Here is a 12,708-nt window from a genome sequence, read left to right as displayed (position 1 = left end):
TTGGTTCCATATAAAGTTTAAGGTGGTTTTTTCAAGTTCTGTGAAGAAGGTCATTGGTAGCTTGATGGAGATAGTGTTGAGTCTGTAAATTACTTTGGGCAGTATGGCCATTTTCACAATATTTAAAGGATATCAGAGGTTGAAGATTAACTCAATGGAATAAAATGAGAAGGCAAAATTAGAGAAAACAGGGTAAAAAGGAATGAAGAAAGTCAGGAAGAAATATGGAAATATGTGAAAAGACCTAATCTACATTTGATAGGTGTACTTGAAGGTGATGAAGAGAATGAATCCAAGCTGGAAAATACTCTTCAGGATATTATCCAGGAAACCTTCCCCAACCTAGCAAGGCAGGCCAATGTTCAAGTCCAGGAAATATAGAGAGCACCACAAAGATATTCCTCAAGAAGAGCAACCCCAAGGCACATAATCGTCAGATTCACCAGGGTTGAAATGAAGGAGAAAATGCTAAGGGCAGCCAGAGAGAAAGGTCGGGTTACCCACAAAGGGAAGCCCATCAGAATCACAGCAGATCTCTCAGCAGAAACTCTACAAGCCAGAATAGACTGGGGGCCAATATTCAACATCCTTAGAGAAAAGAACTTTCAACCCAGAATTTCCTATCCAGCCAAACTAAGCTTCATAAGTGAAGGAAAAACAAAATCCTTTGCAAACAAGCAAGTACTCAGAGATTTCATCACCACAAGGCCTGCTTTACAAGAGATCCTGAAAGAGGCACTACACATAGAAAAGAACAACCAGTACCAGTCACTCCAAAAACATATCAAATGGTAAAGAGCATCAACACAATGAAGAATCTGCATCAACTAACGGGGAAAAGAGCCAGCTAGCATCAAAATGGCAGTATCAAATTCACACAACAATATTTACCCTAAATGTAAATGGACTAAATGCCCCAATCAAAAGACACAGACTGGCAAATTGGATAAAAAGCCAAAACCCGTCAGTGTGCTGTATCCAGGAAACCCATCTCACTTGCAAGGATACCCAAAGGCTCAAAATAAAGGGATGGAGAAAGATTTACCAAGCAAATGGAGAGCAAAAAAAAAGCAGTAGTGGCACTTCTCATCTCTGATAAAATAGACTTTAAAGCATCAAAGATCAAAAGAGACAAAGAAGGACATTACATAATGGTAAAAGGATCAATGCAACAAGAGCTAACGATCCTAAATATATATGTACCCAATATAGGAACACCCAGATACATAAGGCAAGTTCTTAATGACTTACAAAGAGACTTAGACTCCCACACAATAATAGTGGGAGACCTTAACACCCCATTGACAATATTAGATCAACGAGACAAAAAATCAACAAGGATATCGAGGACTTGAACTCAGACGTGAACCAAGCAAACCTAATAGACATTTACAGAACTCTCCACCCGAAATCCACAAAATATACATTCTTCTCAGCACCACATCACACCTACTCTAAAATTGACCACATAATTGGAAGTAATTTACTCCTCAGCAAATGCAAAAAGAATGGAAATCATAACAAACAGTCTCTCAGACCACAGTGCAATCAAGTTAGAACTCAGAATTCAGAAACCAACCCAGATCTGCACAGCTTCATGGAAACTGAACAACTGGCTCTTGAATGTTGACTGGATAAACAATGAAATGAAGGCAGAAATAAAGATGTTCTTCGAAACTAACGAGAATGAAGACACAACATATCAGAATCTCTGGAACACATTTAAAGCAGTCTCTAAAGGAAAATATATAACAATAAGTGCCCACATCAGAAGAAAGGAGAGATCTAAAATTGACACCCTATCATCAAAATTGAAAGAGCTAGAGGAGCAAGATCAAAAAAACTCAAAACCTAGCAGAAGACAAGAAATAACTAAGATCAGAGCAGAACTGAAGGAGATAGAGACACAAAAAACCCTTCAAAAAATCAATAAATCCAGGAGCTGGTTTTTTGAAAAGATCAACAAAATAGACCACTAGCCAGATTAATAAAAAAGAAAAGGGAGAATAACCAAATAGATGCAATAAAAAACACTAAAGGGTATATCACCACAGAGTCCACAGAAATTCAAACCATCATCAGAGATTATTACAAACAACTCTATTCACATAAACTAGTAAACCTGGAAGAAATGGATAAATTCCTGGACACTTGCCTCCTTCCAAGCCTAAACCAGGAAGAAGTCCAAACCCTGAATAGACCAATAACAAGATCTGAAGTTGAGGCAGCAATTAAAAGCCTACCACCCAAAAAAAGCCCAGGTCCAGATGGGTTCACAGCTGAATTCTACCAGACATACAAAGAGGAGCTGGTACCATTCCTTCTGAAACTATTCCAGATAATCCAAAAAGAGGGAAGCCTTCCCAAATCATTTTATGAGACCAACATCATCCTGATACCAAAACCTGGCAGAGACTCAACAAGAAAAGAAAACTACAGGCCAATATCCACGATGAACATAGATGCAAAAATCTTCAATAAAATACTGGCAAGCTGATTGCAACAGCTCATCAAAAAGCTTATCCACCATGATAAGTAGGATTCATCCCGGGGATGCAAGGCTGATTCAACATATGCAAGTCTATAAACGTAATTCACCACATAAACAGAACCAAAGATAAAAACCACATGCTTATCTCAATTGATGCAGAGAAGGCCTTTGATAAAATTCAACAGCCATTTATGCTAAAAACCCTCAATAAACTAGGTATTGACAGAACGTATCTGAAAATAATAGAAGGTATTTATCACAAACCAACAGCTAATATACTGAATGGGCAAAAAGTGGAAGCATTCCCTTTGAAATATGGCACTAGACAAGGATGCCCTCTCTCACCATTCCTATTCAATATAGTATTGAAAGTTCTAGCCACAGCAATCTGGCAAGAAAAAGAAATAAAGGGTCTTCAAATAGGAAAGAAGAAAGTCAAATTATCTCTATTTGCAGATGACATGATTGTGTATCTAGAAGACCACATCGTCTCAGCTCAAAATTGCCTGAAACTGATAAGAAACTTCAACAAAGTCTCAGGATACAAAATCAATGTGCAGAAATCACAAGCATTCCTATACACCAATAACAGACTTAAAGAGAGCCAAATGAACGAACTGCCATTCACAATTGCTACAAAGAGAATAAAATATCTAGGAATACAACTAACAAGGAACATAAAGGACCTCTTCAAGGAGAACTACAAACCACTGCTCAACGAAATAAGAGAGGACAGAAACAGATGGAGAAACATTCCATGTTGATGGTTAGGAAGAATCAATATTTTCAGGAACTCTTGACATTCAGGAATGTGGCCGTAGAATTCTATCCAGAAGAGTGGAAATGACTGGACCCTACCCAGCAGAATTTATATAGAGATGTAATGTTGGAGAACTATAGAAACCTTGTTTCCCTGGGTGAGGATAACTTTAATGCATAATTCCTAATACTCTCTCAGAGTTTTATTTTCTATTTTTATAGAATGTCTTCTTGGGAACTTCTGTTTTATATGGATTAATTTCAGTTTCTTTCTTCAAGAAACTGTTGGGAATTTGTGGGTGTAAAAGAGAATATCTTGCTCAGGCACCATGGCTCATGCCTGTAATCCCAGCACTTTAGGAGGCCTAGGTGGGTGCATCATGAGATCAGGAGATTTAGACCATCCTAGCTAACACGGTGAAACTCTGTCTCCACTAAAAATACAAAAAATTTAGCCGGGGAAGTGCCAATAGTCCCAGTTACACAGGAGGCTGAGGCAGGAGAATCACTTGAACCCAGTGAGCCAAGATCATGCCACTGCAGTCCAGCCCGTGTGACAAAGCAAGACTCCGTCTCAAAAAAAAAAAAAAAAAAAAAAAGAATATCTTTAAGATGTTTCATCTTTACATAAACCTCTTTTTTTGATCTCATTTGTATCTTTCACTCTAGGTTAGTGGCAATTCTAGAAATTCAATTACATGAAATATTGTTTTCCACATCTTAGAATACAATTCACACCACTTATTTTGATTCAGTAGTATTTGGTAGTTGAACCTACAGATTTAAAATACTTAAATTTTGAAGATTCTGTCAGGAAACAATTTTTGGATTAATTTTCTAGGATCTTCCATAATTTCTCTTTTCTGCTTCACATAGTAGTAGGTTGGTAATTGGAGAATCCCTGACAATAGTCATGTTAACTTTTAAAAATAAAACAGGTGTGGCTATCTCTAACCCAGACCTGGTCACCTGCCTGGAGCAAAGAAAAGAGCCCTACAGTGTAAAGATAGATTAGGCAGTAGCCAGACCCCCAGGTAGGTGACAGTGAATGAAGAAGAGGACACAGGCAAGGGGACCAAGATCAAGAAGGAAGTCAGGCCTTTAAAGGTAGTTTGGGAAGCTCTGCTTCAATAGAAATAATTTCTGAAAAGGCTGCATTTTTCCCCCATATTCATGAATAGGGGCATCTTCTGTCCCATGCGGTTAAATCTTCTGAGAATTCTCTTTTTAGTGATCTCCCTTAAAGTTTACAGGGAAAGCCAGTGTCCACTTTATCACTTATAAGGGGAATACATGATCTGACTACTGTTCCATTGCTTTTGAAGACAGAGGAATATTTGTATATTGAGGAGCTCTAGGTCAAAGTATTTTTTTCAAATACTCTTTTTGTATCATGTCTAAAATGTGTAAGGTGAGTAGTGGACATACTGGAATTTGGTTCAGAAATCGTAGGAATACCAGGGACAGATGTTGTATCTTTTCTGCTTAGTGATTTTTAATCTTACAGAGGTTGCAAATATAATTCTACAAAAATTCTTATTCAGCAATTTTATCAGAACAATAAGCATTTTCCTAAATATGGAAAAATGTAATATTACTTCAAAATGTTATTGTTTTAGTATAAACAGAGATTTGTGATTTAAACTCTGTATGTGCAAATTTTCAAATTTTAATATGGTTTAGCACAGATTTCCAACCTTTTGGCTTTCCTGGACCACACTGGAAGAATTGTCTTGAGCCACACATAAAATACACTAATATTAATGATAGCTGATGAGCTTAAAAAAAAAAGGTTCATGAGTAATTTTATGATATCTACAACTATAGATAAGGGTTGGACACCACTGCATAAAGTGTCTGCTCACCTTCTAGGTTTCTTAAATGCGCTGTCATTAACCAAGCAAGAACCTTGCTAAGTGTATATTAAGCTCTCAGTTTTTACTTTATTTCTTTTTTTTCTTAAATTATCTTTCCTTTTTCCTGAGTTCAATGCATAAAGTGATCATTATTGTAAGTTTAAAATATGTTCAGAATTTTGCATGTATATATGTAATTATTAGTGTTACAAACTCAGGAAGAAAACTTAACAGGTATTTTATTTCAGGATGGCAGTCAACTGACAAAGCTATATTATATTCTAATAACCACAAGTGTTATACCATTATAGTCAAAATAAACACCTCAGCAAGTTGTCAAAATTTACAAAAATAAAAGGGATAAACTAACAAAAAATATTCAAGTAGTTACATTGAAAGACATCATTTTGTTAAGCTGACATCATCTTGTTTGATACAAAAAGAAACTAACGTATTTAAAATCAAAGCTTTCAAATTTTGCATTCCAATTTTTAATCACTAAAAATTCTATAATTAACTCTACTTCATTCATTCACCTCAAAATAATAATCATTAAGGAAGCCAAAATGACCATCATTTTCCTTTTCCTCATTTTACCAAAATAATTTTATAGCTGAAAGGAATTTTAACAATATACAGCAAATTTTCACCTGATCTAATAAAGGCTGAAAATCAGAGGTCAAAGGACTTGAATGAATTCCACAGCTCTCCAGCAACGAAGCAAAAATTAGATTTGTCTCTCCTGAAACATAGTCCTGTTTTTCTTGGTAATCCATTGCTAGAGTTAATGTTTCCTAAAGAAATAGTGGGCCTAAAAACCATTTAAATTATACTTCTAAATGAGCTTTATCAGTTGCCAGATACAAATCTGGTCATTACAGTTTGTAAAGGACCACCGATGCCCCTGCTTAGTCACCTACTTTCATCCAGTCAGTTTTATCTGTCTTTGCTGTTAACAGCTGTGATTATTTGTTTTATCTTAGAAATTCACAGAACATAAATAAATTTATGTTCTGTGAAACGTATGTTTAGTTCACAATATAGTCAACAGTTTAATAAATCTCATTTATCATTTAAAACAATTTTTATCTAAGAGGTTCACAAATTTTTTTTTTTTTTTTTTTTTTTTGAGACGGAGTCTCGCTCTTGTTACCCAGGCTGGAGTGCGAAGGTGCAATCTCGGCTCACTGAAACCTCCGCCTCCTGGGTTCAGGCAATTCTCCTGCCTCAGCCTCCTGAGTAGCTGGGATTACAGGCACGCGCCACCGTGCCCAGCTAATTTTTTGTAATTTTAGTAGAGACGGGGTTTCACCATGTTGACCAGGATGGTCTCGATCTCTTGACCTCATGATCCACCTGCCTCGGCCTCCCAAAGTGCTGGGATTACAGGCGTGAGACACTGTGCCTGGCCCGATACATTCTTTTTAGTTATTATACTTTAAGTTCTGGGGTACAGGTGCAGAATGTGCAGGTTTGTTACACAGGTATACACGTGCCACGGTGGTTTGCTGCACCCATCAACCCATCATCTACATGATGTATTTCTCCTAATGCTATCTCTCCCCTAACCCCCCACCCATAACAGAAAATGGTGTGTGATGTTCCCCTCTCTGTGTCCATGTGTTCTCATTGAACAGCTCCCGCTTATGAGTGAGAAAATGCAGTGTTTGGTTTTCTGTTCCTGTGTTATTTTGCTGAGAATGATGGTTTCCAGATTCATCCATGTACCTGCAAAGGACATGAACTCATTCCTTTTTATGCCTGCATAACAACTCATGGTGTATATGTGTCAGATTTCATTGATGGGCATTTGGGTTAGTTCCAAGTCTTTGCTATTGTGAATAGTGCTGCAATAAACATACATGTGCATGTGTCTTTATAGTAGAATGATTTATTATCCTTTGGGTATATACCCAGTAATGGGATTGCTGGGTCAAAGGGTGTTACTGGTTCTAGATCCTTGAGAAATTGCCACAATTTCTTCTACAATGGTTGAACTAATTTCTACCCCCACCCACAATGTAAAACCATTTCTATTTCTCCACATCCTCTCCAGCATCTGTTGTTTCCTGACTTCTTAATGATCCCCATTCTAACTGGCGTGAGATAGCATCTCAATGTGGTTTTGATTTGCATTTCTCTAATGATCAGTGATGATAAGCTTTTTTCCATGTTTGTTGGCTGCATAAATGTCTTCTTTTGAGAAGTGTCTGTTCATATCCTTCATTCTTTTTAAGACAGTGTGTGGTAAGTGTTGTAAAAGAGGTATGCAGAAGGTGTTACTGAAGCACAAAAGAAGAATGTCTCAACTGGAAGAAATTTGAAAAAACTCCATAGAAGTAGTATTTTAGCTAAGTTTTGAAAATGTGTAGGCATCGGTCGGGAGTCCCTGAAGAAAAGCATTCTTTCAGAACAGCAGGTTTAACTGCCATTCTGCCAACCAGGCATTCTTTAAGCATGGATTCATAATTGACCCAACGATGAACCTGATCAAAAAGTTCACTACCATGTGATCCTGCTGCTCTCATTAGTTCATCTTCTCTACCAGGATGGTACTCCATATAAGGGCTGACATTATAAACAAAACCTCTTATGCATATCCAGCAATTATCTTTTTTGTTGTGTTTTTAAAGTTCTTCAGTTACTTCAATTAATCTGCCTTTTAATCCTATTAGATCCTTTCTACTTTTGGTCAGTCGAATCCAATCCATAAGGCTTCTGCCCTGTTTTAAAGGTACCTTGCTGTGCCCCCCACCGGCAGCGACATGCTGCTGACACCTGGGGGCCGGGAAAGACTGGGAAGGGACGTTCTGCATCTTGAAACCCGTGCACAGGCTAGCACCTCCAGCCCTGGCTCTGTGGCCGGTCAGAGGCCAAGCCCCTGACCCACCCGTTACCTTATTTCTTAATAACTATTATAGTTTTGTCTTATTTAGTAGGAAGCCTGAGATTCTGTCATTGAGATACATATATATATATCTATATATATAAAAATGTGTGTCTCTCTCGTACATGCACACCTAAATAAGTTATATATGTATATAGTAAACATTGTTGATTCTTGGAAACTGGAAGTGAAGCAACATATCATTTAAGAAAACTGATTTAGGGCCGGGTGTGGCGGCTCATGCCTGTAATCCCAGCACTTTAGGAGGCTGAGGCAGGCTGATCATGAGGTCACGAGTTCGAGACCAGCCTGGCCAACATGGCAAAACACCAACTCTACTAAAAGTACAAAAAATTAGCTGAGCATGGTGGCAATTGCCTGTAATCCAGCTACTCTGGAGGTTGAGGCAGGAGAATCATTGAACCTCGGAGGCAGAGGGTACAGTGAGCCAAGATCGCACCATTGCACTCCAGTCTAGATGATAAGAGCAAAACGCTATCTCAAAAAAAAAAAAAAAACTAATGTTACCAGAGTTTAATTGATACAACAAGAGTTATGTTTGCTATATAGCAACATTGCTTCAAGTTACAGTTTTCAAGAACCTGTTTTTTATATTAAGTGAGGACTTACTGTACATCTGTGTTTGTGTGATATGGATTTTTCTGATAAAAATATATATTTAATGTGTACAGTGTAGTGATTTGATACACATATTTTGTAATGATATGCATATATTTTATTGTAAAAATATAGTCAGGTTGATTGACACATCTTTTACCTCACATAGATAACTATTTTTTTTGGTAATAACACTTAAGGTCTACTGTTGTAGCAAATTGTAAGCATACATTACAGTATTACTAACTATAAACACAATGCTATTTTGCTGATCTAATGCTATTGTACATCAGATTTCTCAGACTTACTCAACTTATAACTAAAAATGTGTACTCTTTGAACATCTCATATTCCCACCCTTAGGCACTAACAACCACCATTCTACTTTCTGCTTTCATGAGTTTACATTTTTCGATTCCCCATCTCAGTGAGAAGAAGCAGTTTCTTTGACTCTTTGTGTTTGGCTAATTTCATTTAGCATCATGTCCTCTAGGCCTATCCATGTTGTAAATGGCTAGATTTCCTTTTTTCTTGTGGCTGAATGGCATTCTACTGTGTATATATACACATATGTATACCATATTTTGGCAATTGTAAATATACTACAATGAACATGGGGCTGAAGATATGTCTTCGAGGTGCTCATTTAATTTCCTTTGGTAGTATGCTCAGAAGTGGTATTGCTGGATTATATGATATTTCCATTTTTACTTTTTACTGTTTTTTATGATGACTTTATCAATTTACATTTCACCAACAGCATACAGCATTTCCCTTGTATGTCTGTCTTCTTTGGGGAAAAGAAAATCTACTGACTTTTTTTGAATGGTTTATCCTCATCATTATTGTTTTGCTTTGAATTGCAGAAGTTTCTTATACATTTTGGATATGGATATTAACTTCTTTTTTTTTTTTGAGATGGAGTTTTGCTTTTGTTGCCCAGGCTGGAGTGCAGTGGTGCTCTCAGCTCACTGCAACCTCCACCTACCGGGTTCAAGCGATTCTTCAGCCTCAGCCTCCCAAATAGCTGGGATTATAGGCATGCAGCATCAAGCCTGGCTTATTTTGTATTTTTAGTAGAGATAGGATTTCTTCATGTTGGTCAGGCTGGTCTCTAACTCCTGACCTCAGGTGGGTGATCCAACCACCTCCCAAAATTAACTTATCAGATATATTGCTTGCAAATATTTGTATCATGTAGGGTTTTTAGAAAAAAAATTTTTCTGTGCAGAAGCAGTTTAGTTTGATACAGTCTCATTTGTTTGTGTTTTCTTTTGTTGGCATATCAAGAAAGTTATTGCCAAGATGAGTATCAACAAGGTTTTTCCATATGTTTTCTTCAGGAGTTCTAAGGTTTTTTATCTTACATTTAAGTGTTTCATTTTGAGTTAATTTTTGGGTATAGTATAAGAAAATGATGTATTTCTATTCTTTTGCTTGTGGATATCCAGTTTTTCTGGCACCATGTATTGACAAGACTGTAATTTCTGCATTGTATATTCTTGGTTCCCTTGCCAAAATTAGTTGGTCTTGTATGCATGGATTTGTTTCTGGGCTCTCTTTTCTGTTCCATTGGTTTTTGTGTCTGTATTTGTGCACATGATGTTGGGTTCTAGCCCCTACCCTGTCTGTGAGTGCCCTTAGTCCCGGCAGTGACTAGGGATTGAGAAAAGGAAATAAAGACAAAGATAGAGAGTAGAATTTTACAGCATGGGTCCAGGGGACCAATGCAAGCATGGGGGCCACCTTGGTATGGAGTTCTGGTTTCCCCAGGCTTTTATTATGTGCATACACTTGTTAATTGAGGGGTGGGGGAGCAGGGGAATTGATCAGGGGAGGCCTTGAAAATGTTGGGCTAGTCCTTGATACTAATGTGGGCAAGATAGGCTTGGGGAGCGGTGTGGTTTGCATTATTCAGTAACAGACGTGATTTTTATGTAAACCTAGAACACTGAATTCCACCAAAGGTTGCTATCAAGGTGCATTTGCATCAGCGGCATAGCCCATAAGGCACCACCAGGTCTGACCACACCCAATCCATCAAAGGGCTTTTTTATCTCCCCAGCATTTCATACACAATCAAAGTCACTCCAGATTCTGAGAACCTAGGCAGAGTCTGTGGCGTTCAGGTTACCTCTGCCCTGCAAGGCTTTTCTTCCTTGCAAGCTCCCATCTGCAAAGATCCTCCTGGATCTTGTGAGCAGTGGTCGCCTCTCTTCTCAGAGATCTTGTACAAGTCTTCTTTAGGAGACCCTCTTGCAGCCTCCATGTTGAGAAGGCATTCGTGAGACCACAGCAATATATCCTGCTCTTCAACCACCCCAAGGTGTTCTACAGTTTTACAGTGCTCTCAGGTGGTCTACCTCAGGCCTCTCGTTGACGCTTGATTTCTACTTTACTGCACCAATATTTAATAATAGCATAGTTCGGCATATAAACTTCAGTGTAGAATAAGTAAAGCAAGCTTGTAATTATTTCACTAGAAATAACATAGGGCTGCCCCTGGCCATTTTGACCCACACATACCATACTCTTTTACTTACTATAACCTTTAAATAAAGTTTAAAATGAGAAAGTATGATACCCTCAGCTTTGTTCTTTCTCAAGATAGATTATTTAAAGTTGTTTAAGGTTGCACTTAAATTTTAAAATTGTGTTTTGTTTTGTTTTGTTTTTTGACATGGCATTTTACTCTTGTTGCCGATGCTGGAGTGCCATGGAGCAATCTCAGCTCACTGCAACCTCCACCTCCGAGGTTGAAGCAATTCTCCTGCCTCAGCCTCCTGAGTAGCTGGATTTAAAGGCATGCATCACCAGATCCAGCTATTTTTTTTTTTATTTTTATTTTTAGTAGAGACGGGGTTTCACCATGTTGGCCTGTCTGGTTTAAAACTCCTGACCTCAGGTGATCCACCCACCTCGCCTCCCAAAGTTCTGAGATTACAGATGTCAGCCACCACACCTGGCCTACATTGTGTTTTCTCTAACTGTGAATAATGCCACGAAAATTTTGATAGGGATTGCCTTTGAATCCACAAATCACTTTCAATAATATATTTTGGGCCGGGCACTGTGGATGACGCCTATAATCCCAGCACTTTGGGAGGCCGAGGTGGGTGGATCATTAGGCCAAGAGATCGAGACCATCCTGGTCAACATGGTAAAACCCCATCTCTACTAAAAATACACACACAAAAATTAGCTGAGCATGCTGGCGCCCTCCTGAAGTCCCAGCTACTCGAGAGGCTGAGGCAGGAAAATTGCTTGAACCCAGGAGGCGGAGGTTGCGGTGAGCTGAGATTGTGCCATTGCACTCCAGCCTGGGTAACGAGAGCAAAAGTTCGTCTCAAAAAAAAGAAATGTGTGTGTGTGTATACACTTTGACAATATTAGTTATCCTAATGGAATATGTGTTATTTGCTTGTGTCTGCTTCAATTTCTGTCATTATTGTATTTAGTGTAGAAATTTATTGTTATACACTAGATTTTGTATCTTACCTTGTTTAGTGTATAGGTTTTTTTTTTCCCATTGGTAAAATTTATTTTGAGTCAATTTTTTTTTTTTTTTAATTGCATTTTAGGTTTTGGGGTACATGTGAAGAACATGCAAGATTGTTGCATAGGTACACACATGGCAGTGTGATTTGCTGCCTTCATCCTCTTAACCTATATCTGGCATTTCTCCCTATGCTATCTCTCCCCAACTCCCCATGCCCTGATGTCCCTCCCCTATTTCCCCCGACAGACCCCAGTGTGTGGTGCTCCCCTCCTTGCATCCATGTGTTCTCATTGCTCAACACCCACCTATGAGTGAGAACAGGCGGTGTTTGATTTTCTGTTCTTGTGTCAGATTGTTGAGAATGATGGTTTCCAGGTTCATCCATGTCCCTACAAAGGACACAAACTCATCGTTTATGATGGCTGCATAATATTCCATGGTGTATATGTGCCACATTTTCCCCATCCAGTCTATCATCGATGGGCATTTGGGTTGATTCCTGGTCTTTGCTATTGTAAACTGTGCTGCAATGAACATTCGTGTGCATGTGTCCTTATAGTAGAACGATTTATAATCCTTTGGATATATACCCAATAAT

The 12,708-nt window shown here is 38.2% G+C and overlaps 1 pseudogene; it reads left to right on the top strand.

Moving 5' to 3' along the window:
- The first annotated feature begins 2,966 nt into the window (after window positions 1-2,966).
- Window positions 2,967-6,457, top strand: LOC110567546 (zinc finger protein 141-like; annotated as a pseudogene).
- Window positions 6,458-12,708: the final 6,251 nt, after the last annotated feature.

This window comes from Aotus nancymaae, unplaced genomic scaffold (assembly GCF_030222135.1).
Source record: "Aotus nancymaae isolate 86718 unplaced genomic scaffold, 86718_ANA_hifiasm-v0.15.2.pri h1tg000006l, whole genome shotgun sequence".
NCBI classification, from domain to species: Eukaryota; Metazoa; Chordata; class Mammalia; order Primates; family Aotidae; genus Aotus; species Aotus nancymaae.
Note: the sequence above shows the minus strand (reverse complement) of the source record. Positions and strands in the feature narration are given on the sequence as shown.